Genomic DNA, 12,607 nt, shown 5'->3' on the forward strand with positions numbered 1-12,607 from the left:
GTCAATTGAGTCTCTTAAGTGGTCGATTAAGAATCACTTAAAGGGCTCTTCCTACTGTCACTGGCATTTCACCAGCAGCAGGAATGGCCCTCCACCACACGGAGAGAGTACCCATTGAACACTGACAGCCTCTCTGCTGGCTCGGGGGTGAGGCTCTCCTGGTCGGGCACCCTGTGAGCTCATGGAGGGCCACCCCGCTGAAACATCCTTGATATCATCATCATCATCTCACCCCACCCCCCAGCTTTTTCCCTGCAACCCTAACCCCACTTACCTTGGTTCCAGGTTGACATACATGCAGTCCCAGCAGTGGCCAGTGTTCCGGCTGTGTTGCTGGGATTGAAGACCTGCCAGCCCTATGATTGGTCTGCAGTTCTTGGAGGTGGAAAATCAGTCCTTAAAAGTAAGGGAACCCTGATAGTATAGGCAATTAATTGCCTGTAGGGCACAGGTAGTGGGTTGAGGCTCTTGCAAACAGCTGAGGTGGGGCTGCCCCCCCGCCGCTCACTTTCTGGCCCACTGTAAGGGCCACTGCTGGCCTGAAAAAAATCATCCCTCTGTCTCTAGAAATAGATTTTAAAAACTTTCTAACAACAGATACTGGACTAATAAGCCTATAATTTCTTGGTTTATCTCTCCTACCATGGTTAAATAATGACAATGGCAATTTTCAAATTTAAAGGGCATGATTACAGCATCTATAATTTACCTATCTACTTCTTTTAATACCCTGGGATGGAAACCATCAGGTTCAAGAGATTTGTCTATCTTTAATCCTGTTATTTTCTCCATTTGCAGTTTTTAACATATTAAATCTACTAAGTCCACTTGATTTATTTTTAATTTTCTCAGTATCTCTGGTACTTTTTCCTCATTCTCGCCTATGAAGACCAAGACAAGGTACATATTTAGCAAGTTTATCATTTCCTCATTTTCAATTACAGTATCACCTGTCTCTAAGAGGTCCATATGACTCTCTCTTAATATATTTGTAAAAACCTTTGCTATTCCTCAAGTTTTTTCTGGTATTCCTTGCAGCTCTTAGCACTGTTTTGTATCTCTTTTCTCTTCCTTATGTCTCTACCAACCTGCAAGAGCTCTACTGTTCTTTGCCTTTGTATTATCCCCATAAGAATATATATTCTTTCTTTGCCTGTGTTGTGTTCTGTAGAAATAAGGTCATGCTTTAAAAACAGGCTTGTATGAGTTTATGAGTAGAGATGCAGGAGTTGTAGCCACTGAGGAATTTATGTGTGTTCATGGGAGGTCACTGCTGTTCACATGAACGCGGCTATGACTGGACAAGAGCTGCATGATTGTGTAGTGAAATGTACATTGAGAGTTTTAATTGGTAGCCTCAGGTGAGCCAGCAAGGGGGTTGCCAACATGACAGAGACCCTCCCAGGGCATTTGCTATAGTTAGAAAAAAGAACAAAGAACAAAGAAAGAAAGACTCAGGAGCAAGAAATAAGACAAACCAAGTTGGAAAATATGAAAGAAAGTCAAAAATAATGAGAATAGATGTGCACTCTGCCAAACAGTTGAAGTAGGGTAATTGGAATAATTCGATATTAAAACTGATATTAATGTGAGCAGTAACAGCTTTAAATGTAGTCAAATGTAGTTATGAGCATTAATAGCTTTAAGTATAATGGTGAGTGTGCATTCTAAGCATGATGAGAAATATAGCCAGCACATAGGTATAATGAGTATGTAACTAGCAATCACAAGTCATGAAACTTAATGAGCTTCACAGGATAGGTAGACAAATGTTAGAACGATATGATGCACAGATTGGGAGGCACTTCCCAGCCTCCCAATGAGATAATGAGACATCTACAGCCTGAATAATTCTGCTTTTTAAAAAAATTCATTCATGGGATGTGGGCTTCGCTGGCTGGGCCAGCATTTATTGCCCATCCCTAGCTGCCCTTGAGAAGGTGGTGGTGAGTTGCCTTCTTGAACTGCTGCAGTTCATGTGGTGTAGGTACACCCACAGTGCTGTTAAGAAGGGAGTTCCAGGATTTTGACCCAGCGACAGTAAAGGAACGGCGATATATTTCCAAGTCAGGGTGGTGAGTGACTTGGAATGGAACTTCCAGGTGGTAGTGTTCCCATCTATCTGCTGCCCTTGTCCGTCTAGATGGTAGTGGTCGTGGGTTTGGAAGGTGCTGACTAAGGAGCCTTGGCGAATTCCTGCAGTGCATCTTGTAGATGGTACACATTGCTGCTACTGTGCATCGGTGGTGGAGGGAGTGAATGTTTGTAGATGTGGTGCCAGTCAAGCGGGCTGCTTTGCCCTGGATGGTGTCAAGCTTCTTGAGTGTTGTGGGAGCTGCACTCATCCAGGCAAGTAGGAAGTATTCCATCACACTCCTGACTTGTGCCTTGTAAATTGTGGTCAGGCTTTGGAGAGTCAGGAGGTGGGTTACTTGTTGCAGGATTCCTAGCCTCTGACCTGCTCATGTAGCCACTGTATTTATATGGTTAGTCCAGTTCAGTTTCTGGAGATTGGTAGCCCTAAGGATGTTGATAGTGGGGGATTCAGTGATGGTAATGCATTTGAACATCAAGGGGCAATGGTTGGATTCTCTCTTGTTGGAGATGGGGGTCATTGCCTGACACTTATGTGGTGCAAATGTTACTTGCCGCTTGTCAGCCCAAGCCTGGGTATTGCTGCATTTGGACATGAACTGCTTCAGTATCTATGGAGTCGCAAATGGTGCTGAACATTATGCAATCATCAGCAATCATCCCCACTTCTAACCTTATGATGGAAGGAAGGTCATTGATGAAGCAGCTGAAGATGGTTGGGCTGAGGACACTACCTGAGGAACTCCTGCAGTGATGTCCTGAAGCCGAGATGACTGACCTCCAACAACCACAACCATCTTCCTTTGCATTAGATATTACTCCAACCAGTGGAGAGTTTTCCCCCTGATTCCCATTGACTCCAGTTTTGCTAGGACTCCTTGATGCCACACGCTGTCAAATGCGGCTTTGGTGTCAAGGGCAGTCACTCTCACCTCACCTCTGGAGTTCAGCTCTTTTGTCCAAGTTTGAACCAAGGCTGTAATGAGGACGGGAGCTGAGTGGCCCTGGCGGAACCCAAACTGAGTGTCAGCGAGCAGCCTATTGCTAAGCAAGTGCCGCTTGATAGCACTGTTGATGACCCCTTCCATTACTTTACTGATGATTGAGAGTAGACTGATGGTGCGGTAATTGGCCGGCTTGGATTTGTCCTGCTTTTGGTGTACAGGACATACCTGGGCAATTTTTCACATAGTCAGATAGGTGCTTGTGTTGTAGCTGTACTGGAACGGCTTAGCTAGGGGCGTGGCAAGTTCTGGAGCACAAGTCTTCAGTACTGTTGCCGGAATATTGTCAGGGCCCATAGTCTTTGCACTATCCAGTGCCTTTAGCTGTTTCTTGATATCACATGGAGTGAATCGAATTGGTTGAATACAGGCATCTATGATGCTGGAAACCTCCAGAGGAGGCCAAGATGGATCATCCACTCAGCACTTCTGGCTGAAGATTGTAGCAAATGTTTTGCACTGATATGCTGGGATCCTCCATCATTGAGGATGGGGATAGTTGTGGACCCTCTTTCTCCAGTGAGTTTTTAAATTGTCCACCGCCATACACAATGGATGTTGCAGGACTGCAGTGCTTAGACCTGATCCGTTGGTTGTGGGATCACTTAGCCCTGTCTATCACTTGCTGCTTATGGTTTTGGCATGCAAGAAGTCCTGTGTGATAGCTTCACCAGGTTAACACCTCATTTTTAGATGTGTCTGGTGCTGCTCCTGGCATGTTCTCCTGCACTCTTCAGTGAACAAGGGTTGATTCCCTGGCTTGATGGTAATGGTAGAGTGAGGGATATGCTGGGCCATGAGGTTACAGATTGTGTTCAAGTACAATTCTGCTGCTGCTGTTGGCTCACAGCACCTCATGGATGCCCAGTCTTGAGTTGCTAGATCTGTTCGAAATCTATCCCATTTAGCATTCTAGTAGTAAAACACAACACGATGGAGGGTATCCTCAATGTGAAGGCAGGACTTCGCCTCCACAATGACTGCGGTGGTCACTCCTACCGATACTGTCATGGACAGATGCATCTGTGGTAGGCAGGTTGGTGAGGATGAGGTTAAGTATGTTTTTCCCTCTTGTTAGTTTCCTCACCAACTGCTGCAGACCCAGTTTGGAGGCTATGTCATTTAGGACTCGGCCAGCTTGGTCAGTTGTGGTGCTACCGAGCCACTCGATTAGGTGTGTAACTGGAGACTATGTATACAGTATAGTGAAATATGATAACTAAAAGATATAAATATGCTACTCAGCCTTGGTGTCAGAAAGACACACTGTATAACCTTAGGCTGTATCCACCCAGCATATGCTGGAATAAAACCTTTGCTTACTAAAAAACTCACAAGCTCAAGTGGTCTCATCTTTATACCATAACACAGATATGACATGGGAAGCATATAGCTTGTGCTGCTTTGTAACTCAGTGCCTGAACTTTACCTTTAGTGCATAAGTGTGTCCTACGTTTCTCTTAATAAAGCTGCTCCATAAATTAACTTCACCATCGCGTCAGATTCTATTGTAAGTAAAGGGATTAAATCCCTATAGCCCTTTCTTTGACTTCTATTCTATCATATCTCTTGTTACCAGGGTTGTTTCATTATACAAGTGAGCTCTTGCTCTTTAGGGTTATGTGCAGGTCTTATACTATATCACAGCGGGAAGCGATGGCGCAGTGGTTTTGTCGCTAGACTAGTAATCCAGAGACTCAGGGTAACACTCTGGGGATCTGGGTTTGGATCCTGCTATGGCAGATGGTGGAATTTAAATTCAATAAAAATCTGGAATTAAAAGTCTGATGATGACCATGAAATCATTGCTGATTGTTGTAAAAGCCCATCTGATTCACTAACGTCCTTTGGGGAAAGAAAACTGCTGTCCTTACCTGGCCTGGCCTACATGTGACTCCAGACCCACAACAATGTGGTTGACTCTGACATGCTGTCTGAACTGGGGATGGGTGAGAAATGCTGGCCTGGCCTGCGATACTCCCATATCCCATGAACTAATAAAAAAAAGGGTCAGCAACCTATGACACGCATGTCAAAGGTGGCACGTGAGGTGATTTTGAGTGGCACTTGCACTGCTAGTCCAATTAATGGCACAAAAGGTTCTAAAGGAAAAAACATTTTGTTACTCACCCTGGGAAGGTAGTTACATTGATAAAATATGTATAGAATTTAAATAGTAAATGCTTGTGTTTTATTCATTACTGCGATATTTTAAAGTCCCGATTTCCTGCTTACACCAGTATCAAGTAATGCAGATCAATGTTTGACGTTGTGATTTGTCATGATTTTTGTTGTGATTTTTTTCACTGTAAATTGTGGGGTACATTTGACAAAATATCAGTCCCTAAGAAAGCAAAGTTAGATGTCCATTCAGTTTAGCCTTCTTGATGAAATTCGATTTATTCAAGAGAAGGAACGCGCTGTCTGTGCTTTCTGTTATGAAAGTGTTTGTTGCACATCAAGTGCCCAACGACATTTTCAAATGAAGCATGAGGAAACAGGCAGTAGCAGAATATGAGAAACAAAGCAACATTTTTAAATCCTTAAATGTAAGTAAAAATCAAGCCACAGAAGGAAGTTACAAAATTGCACAGTGCATTGCAAAAAACGGAAAGCCGTTTTCAGATGGGCAATATATAAAGGGAGCTTTTCTCAGCAGTTCGGAGGTTGTGTTCAATGATCTGCCAAATAAAGGGTGCGATCATATCTAAAATGAAAGAAATGCCTATCTTTACCAGAATCATTGAGATGCGTAAGTGAAATGGCAGGAAGCATTAACGAAAAGCAGACAACTGCATGAAAAGACACAACGATGGTTAGTGTTGCACTCGATGAGAGCATGGGTATAAATGATGTTCCATGTTTGGCAGTCATTGCAAGATATTGTGCTCCTGATTAAATCCGACTTCAGCTCCAAGGTCAGGTGACCCCCATCTCGAGTATAAAGTACTGTATAGTATCTAACACTGGAGTCCACTACCACAGTTAACATTTATCATGACATTTCCCTTTTTTTAAAAACAAACTTTTATACAACTCATGTACACAAAGTCTTTTATTTATTCTTCATCACTCTGTTTTCATCAGTCTGTTTTGACTTTTACTCATCTCTGTATTTCTGTGGGGTTTTTTTCACAATTCTTCCACTGAATATTCTGAATGGTGACAGAGGTGATTTTGAAGGACAAGGGCCTTCTCCAGCTCTGTGTCACTAGCACACCTTGGATAGCATTCAGGACTCTCAGGCTTTGTCTGGTTATCTGTTGCTTCACCGGTGTATTCTGGATTTTGACCTTCAGCTGCACTTTCTGGTTCAGTGCAGGAGTGCATTTCATTTGTTTTCTGTAAGAATTTCCAGTTTCTCCTGTACTGTTGTACGTTTGGAGTCTGCATTATGTAAGACCTTGGTTCTCCTGTGATTCCTGTGATACCAGCAGGATTCCAGATCCCTTCAGTCTGAATCCTCACTGTCTCTCCCATGTTCAGGTCAGGTAGAGGTCAGGCGCCTTGATCAAAGTACTGTTTCTGTTTCTGCTGACTCAGTTTGAGAAGGTCCTGCGTGGTGTAACTCACTGGCTGTGGAAATAACAGTTGGGGCACAATTGGAAGATTAGATTCCAGTCTTCTCCCCATCAGGAGCTGTGCTTGAGATGATCCAATGCCCTCTAATGGAGTATTCCTGAAATCCAGCAGAGCCAGGTAGGGGTCTATTCCGTCCGCCTTTGCCTTCTTCAACAGGTGTTTTAAGGTTTGCACGGTACATTTCACCATTCCATTGGATTGCGGATATTTGGGACTTGACGTAATGTGGCAAAACTCCCAGTCTTGTACAAATTTGTGAAACTTAGTGCCCGAGAATTGTGGGCTCTTATCTGAGATGAGCACTTCAGGTATGTCGTGACGAGCAAAAATTGATTTTAAATGACTTGTCACAGTGATGCTCTTGCTATCATTCCTCAGCAGCACAGATTCAAAAATACTTTGAGTAATAATCTACTGCTGGTAGGTACTCACTGCTGTCAAATGTGAACAAGACAAGTCCAATTTTCTGCCAGGGCCTCTCTGGAACACTGTGTGGTTGAAGTGGTTATTTTTGTTGTGATTCATTGTACCTTTGGCACACTGCGCACGCATTCACCTTTTCACCAATTTGTGGTCCCATCCCAGGCCAATACCTTACATCTCGAGCTCTTCTCCTGCATGTTTCTACGCCAAGGTGACATTCATGTATGCGCTGCAGCTCTTCTTTCCTCAGTGTTGCAGGAATTATGATCTTTTCTCTCTTGAAAAGTATTCCTTCTGCTCATGGAGTTCCTCACAAAAGTTCCAGTACTCTTGTACAGCAATGTGTGGGCCAACCAGTTTGCACAATCTGCTGCAGTTTTCTTAGGGTGGCGTCGTTCTTGGTCGCTTCCCTGATCTCATCCAGTTTGGTTACAGCCACAGGTAAGTTCTTTGTCAGCATGTGAATCTGTGCTTCCGTTTCTTTATCCTTTTCCTCCATGATGGGTAGGTATGCACGTGACAGACTGTCTGCCATGTACATTTCCTTGCCCGGTTTGTATTTAACTCTGACCTGGTACTCTGCAGATGCATTAGTAATCTTTGGATACTTGGTGGTGCACAGCTCAGGGGCTTTTTAAGTGCAGCTTCCAAAGGCTTACAATCAGACTCTACCTCTACGTCTTTGGCACAAACAAACTGATGGAAGCGTTCTAGGCCAAAAACAATTGTTAGCATTTCTTTCTCTATTTGGGCATACCCCTGCTTCAGTCATTGCCTTCGAAGCGTATGCCACTGGTGCCTCATTTTGCAAGAGGACAGCTCCCAAGCCAGTCTTTGAAGTGTTCATTGAGATCTTGACCAGCTGACTGACATTGTCAGTCTTACTTTAACACTGATGCCTGAGTCAGACTGTTCTCTTCAGACTGGTCAAAGCTTCCTAGTGACTTTGTTCCCAGTACCATTCCACATAATTTTGTAGAAGTTCTCTGAGAGATACTGTCAGGTCTGACATTTTCAGAATGAATTTCCCAAGATAAGTCACCATTCCCAAAAACCTCTCCAAGTCTTTCTTACATTCTGGGGTGGCATGTTCATTACTGCTTCGATTTTACTCAGGTCCGGCTTCAGTCCCTCACTTATTAGCACATGTCCCAAATACTTGATTTCATGAATACCTATTTTGCACTTTGCCTTCTCCAACTTGAGATTCCTTTCTTTAGCTCTGGCCAGCACCTGCCTTAGCCTGTAGTCGTGTTCTTCTCGTGAAGCTACCCAGACCAGCACATCGTTGATCTAGGTTTCCACACCCTCTAACCCTTCAAACAGCTTCTTTACTGTTCTGTGGAACACCTCTGGAGCTGAATTAATACCAAATGTAAGCGTAAAAACCTATATCGCCGGTACGGTATGTTGAAGGTACAGACATAGGAACTGCATTCATCCAGCTTGAGCTGCCAGAAGCCTGAACTCGCATCCAAGACTGAATAGTACTTAGCATCAGCTAGTTTACACGTGATCTCTTCTACTGTGGGCAGCTGGTAATGCTCTCTTTGTAGTGCCTAGTTTAGGTCTCTGGGACCCAGACAGACTCACAGATACCCATCTGATTTTTCTACAGTTACAATTGGATTAACCCACTTTGTCTTTCCTTCAATTTTCTTGAAGATGTGAAGTTTCTCCATTCTATCCGACTCTGCTTTCAGTCGGTCTCTCAGCATTACTGGTATTTTCCTGGGCGGGTGTATTTTGGTGTCACAGTTTTGTCAATCTTGATGGTGTGTTCCCCTTTTAGGCAACCAATCCCCTGGAACACATCTTTATATTCGCTCAGAATATCAGAGGTGGCAGTCATTATTCTGTTGATTAGCTTTAGATTTTCACAAGCTTTGATTTTAAGAATGCAGGTTGCGTCAGTTTTCACCACTATGAATAGAAGTGCTTGAGACTGTTTTTTGTGGTTCACTTTAAGTATGCACTTGCCTCCTACTGCAATTATTTCACCTGTATAAGTGGACAGCTTCACTTTTGTTTTAGTTAGCTGTTTTTCTTTGCTTATCTTATGATACAGGTTTATGGGAATGACATTTGCTTGTGCACCTGTGTCAAGCTTGAAATTCATCATCATGTTGTCAATTTTAAAATCAACCTTCTACTGCACTAACGAAAAGTTCCGCTTCAGTGTCTGTCTCAATCGTGTACACTTTCTTCGATTTACACATCTTAGCGAAGTGATTTAGTTTATTACAGTTCTTACACTGCTTACCATAGGCTGGACAACTATGTGATAAATGCTCTGTTCCTCATCAGCTGCATTTAAATGCTTTAATAGCAGTTTTGTTCTTTTTACGTTCAAACTGTCTATTTATTCTTTCCCAGGGCTGTTTAACTGCATCTAACTGATTGACCGTGTGCAGTTTATCATCTTTTGTCATTGGTTTAATCTGGCATTTTGTTGTCTTTGCAGATAGTTATTGCTTTCTCCAGCATGAGATAAACTTCTTTCAAAAGTCGTTCTCTCAGTGTGTCATTTGCGATTCCGTGAATTATTCTATCTCAGATGAGTGATTCCTCAAGCTCTCCAAATTCACACGATTTAGCTCATTTTCTCAGCTTTGTTACTTTATTGACTAATGTTGTCACAGCCTTGCATGCACTTAAAAAATCAGTATCTTTCATACGTGATGTTTTTCTTAGGGCTGCAGTAGGCTTCAAATTTTTCTATTATTTCTTTCAAGTCATTTCATTTCTCATCGTTTTCAAATGTGAAAGTATTATAGACTTCTAGGGCCGCTTCCCCTGCTACATGAATAAAGATGGAAAATTGTACTTGAGGGTCTTTTTTTTTCACTGCCTGTCGCTGTAAGGTACAGCTCGAATCACTGCCAGAACCTCTTCCAGTTTTCGGTGAGATTTCCCTCCAAACTGAGCTCTGTCAGTGGTTTCAAAACATCCATTGTTGCATTGAGTTTACTTCTAACACCATGGGAAGAATTTTCCGGTCGGTGAGCGGGGGCGGGGCCTGCTCGCCAACACGTAAAATGACGCGCGGTGATGTCGGGCAGGCGTCCCAACATCACTGCGCGTCATTTAGATTGCCAGTTCAGCGGACGCGCAGCCAACTCGGCTGCTGAACTGTCAAAGGCCTTTAAGGCCATTAAGAAAGTAATTAAAGTTGTTAAGAATGCTGCCCGTCCAACCTTAAGGTTGACGGGCAGGCGAAGAGCCCTGGCGGCCTTCGCATTTTTCATGAAACCTCATCCACGGGCGGGATGAGGTTTCATGAAGGGTTTATTAATTAAATTAAAAATTTTTTAAAAATTATTGGACATGTTCCAGCTCATGTGGCAGCTTCACATGAGAGGACATGTCCTTAAATGTTTTTTTTACCTTTCTTCAATGTGTCATAATGAAACTAATATATCCCTGAGGCAGCTCTGTGCCTCAGGGAGATTTCTGTGCTCTTTCACACGCATGAGTGAAAGAGCGCAGGCCCCAAATCAGGGATTCCACCCCGCCCCCCCACCCCCCCCCCCCCCCCCCACCCCGCCTGCACAGGGAGCGCTCAGCACTTCCGGGCGCTTGTCACGCTGGGCGGGCCTTAATTGGCCCGCCCACGTAAAATGGAGGCATATCCCCGATCGGAGGCGCCGATCAGGTTCGCGCCCGCTTCCGCCCGCCCCCCGCACAACCCCCTCAAAGGGGGGAAAATTCTGTCCAATGTCTTGTTCTTTGTTTCACTGATGCACACAGGCCGTCAACATTGTAGCTGAGCTAACTTCATTGATAACAAATTTTCCTAATGTAAACACATATTTCTGTAGTAACTAAATTCTATCAAGACAGGCTCCAACATTTGTTATCAACTCCCAGGTCAGGTGACCCCATCTATAGTGCAGAGTACCGTATTGTATCTAATACTGGAGTCCACTACCACAATTAAATATTACCATGACACTGCCCAGCCCAAGCTGTTGCCAGGTGAGCGGTGCCAAAATTGCCAGCCTTTCCGCTATATATTTAAACAAATATTGAAAGATCAGTGGGGGATGGGGCTGATGCCTTCCTTCTGTGCTGGACTATTCTAGTCAGTTTTGAGCTTGAAGAATAGAATAGATTTGCCTCCGACATGTTTGTTTGAGCGCTAAACCTCCTTTCCCAAACATACAAATTAAGATATTTTCCAGGCTAACTAAATGTTGTCTGGGAGAATGACCTGGGACTGGTGATCCAGCCCACTCCAGGTAATTAACAGTTGATCGGGATGTCCAGAGATGCCATCTGTTTGAACAAAGATGCACTAAAGTTTTGTGGTAGAAAAATAAAATTAAGCACTGCGCATAATGTTACCATTTAAAAAAACTACAGGGGAGATTCTGTTCCTGACATTTTTATGGAACATTTTTCGCCTGCCCTCTCCTCACAGATCAGGTCTCTGGAATAAAAATATATTGTGGGAATACCTTACCTGAATGTGCTCATAATCTATTTAAATCTACATCCAAACTGAGACTGCGTTCAGTTTAGTTCAATGATCATACCATCTGCTCACTAGTGGCACTTGTTGTTTGCATGAGATCCCATGATGGAAACAGAGATTAGGATGATGGAATAATTACAGAGCTTTGGGCTGGATTTTATAGGAGGTAGGACTGCTTTCCGCTCCCCACCCACCACCAGAAAGAAAGTTGGCCAGTAGTCGACACACCAGAAAGAAGCTCACCCCTCAGTGATTACACGCAGCTGGCAGGCCAAACAAGGTGAGAATGGGCCTTCCACCCCTCAGTGGGAGGAAGTACCGCCTCGAGAGCTACTGGTTAGTCAGATTATTGGGCAGCTCTAGCAGTCTAGGCAACGCCAGAACTGAGTGGTGGGCACAGCTGGGATTGCAAGCTGTCCCGTAAAAAACTTCAATGGATCCTGGAGCCAGGTTAGTCCTGGGCTTTTAGGGCAGGGAGGGATCAGGCAGCGTGAGGGGTGTGAGCCGGGAGGGGGGTAGAGGGAGGCAGGGCGCGTTTTGGAGGTCAGGCAGGTTGGAACAAAGTGGGGGATAACATTTTGGGGAGGTGGCCCTGATGCACAAAGGGCACCCCCCGAAGACTTCCCTCCCCCTTCCTTCCCACCTTTCCAGGAATTTTTCCCCAGTCCCACTGCCTGCCTACACCAACCGTTTTATGGCATGGGCAGCCATAGGTCAATTGGCTTGGTAACAAGCTGAATTGTTGTTGATTATCCTTTAAAAAATAGCGGACGGGCTGCCCACCATATTATTACTGGGGTGTGGGTGGGCAGGAAGGCAGTGGGCTTATCAACCCTTGTATTTTACTTGCCCCCCCACCCTGAAAACACACCCAGTGGGGGCGGGGGGTGGTGTTTGGGCTGGGTGTAAAATCCAACCCAACACATCCTTCCATTTGTTTCCTCTTCATGTGTTTATCTAGCTTCCCCCAAAATGCACCTGTGCTCGTCACCTCAATTACTTCTTGTGGTAGTGCAGCAGGGCAAAA

General features: G+C 44.2%; 1 long non-coding RNA gene across 1 annotated transcript in view; it reads right to left on the bottom strand.

Annotated features, from left to right (window-relative positions):
* The window catches only part of LOC144683301 (uncharacterized), a 48,011-nt gene extending 37,891 nt beyond the window's left edge, over positions 1-10,120 (bottom strand). Inside the window, exon 1 of the long non-coding RNA XR_013577229.1 lies at positions 9,931-10,120. This is a non-coding gene — a long non-coding RNA (uncharacterized LOC144683301). The remainder of the gene's footprint in view (positions 1-9,930) is intronic.
* Positions 10,121-12,607: the final 2,487 nt, after the last annotated feature.

This window comes from Cetorhinus maximus, chromosome 8 (assembly GCF_964194155.1).
Source record: "Cetorhinus maximus chromosome 8, sCetMax3.hap1.1, whole genome shotgun sequence".
In the NCBI taxonomy this organism is placed as follows: domain Eukaryota; kingdom Metazoa; phylum Chordata; class Chondrichthyes; order Lamniformes; family Cetorhinidae; genus Cetorhinus; species Cetorhinus maximus.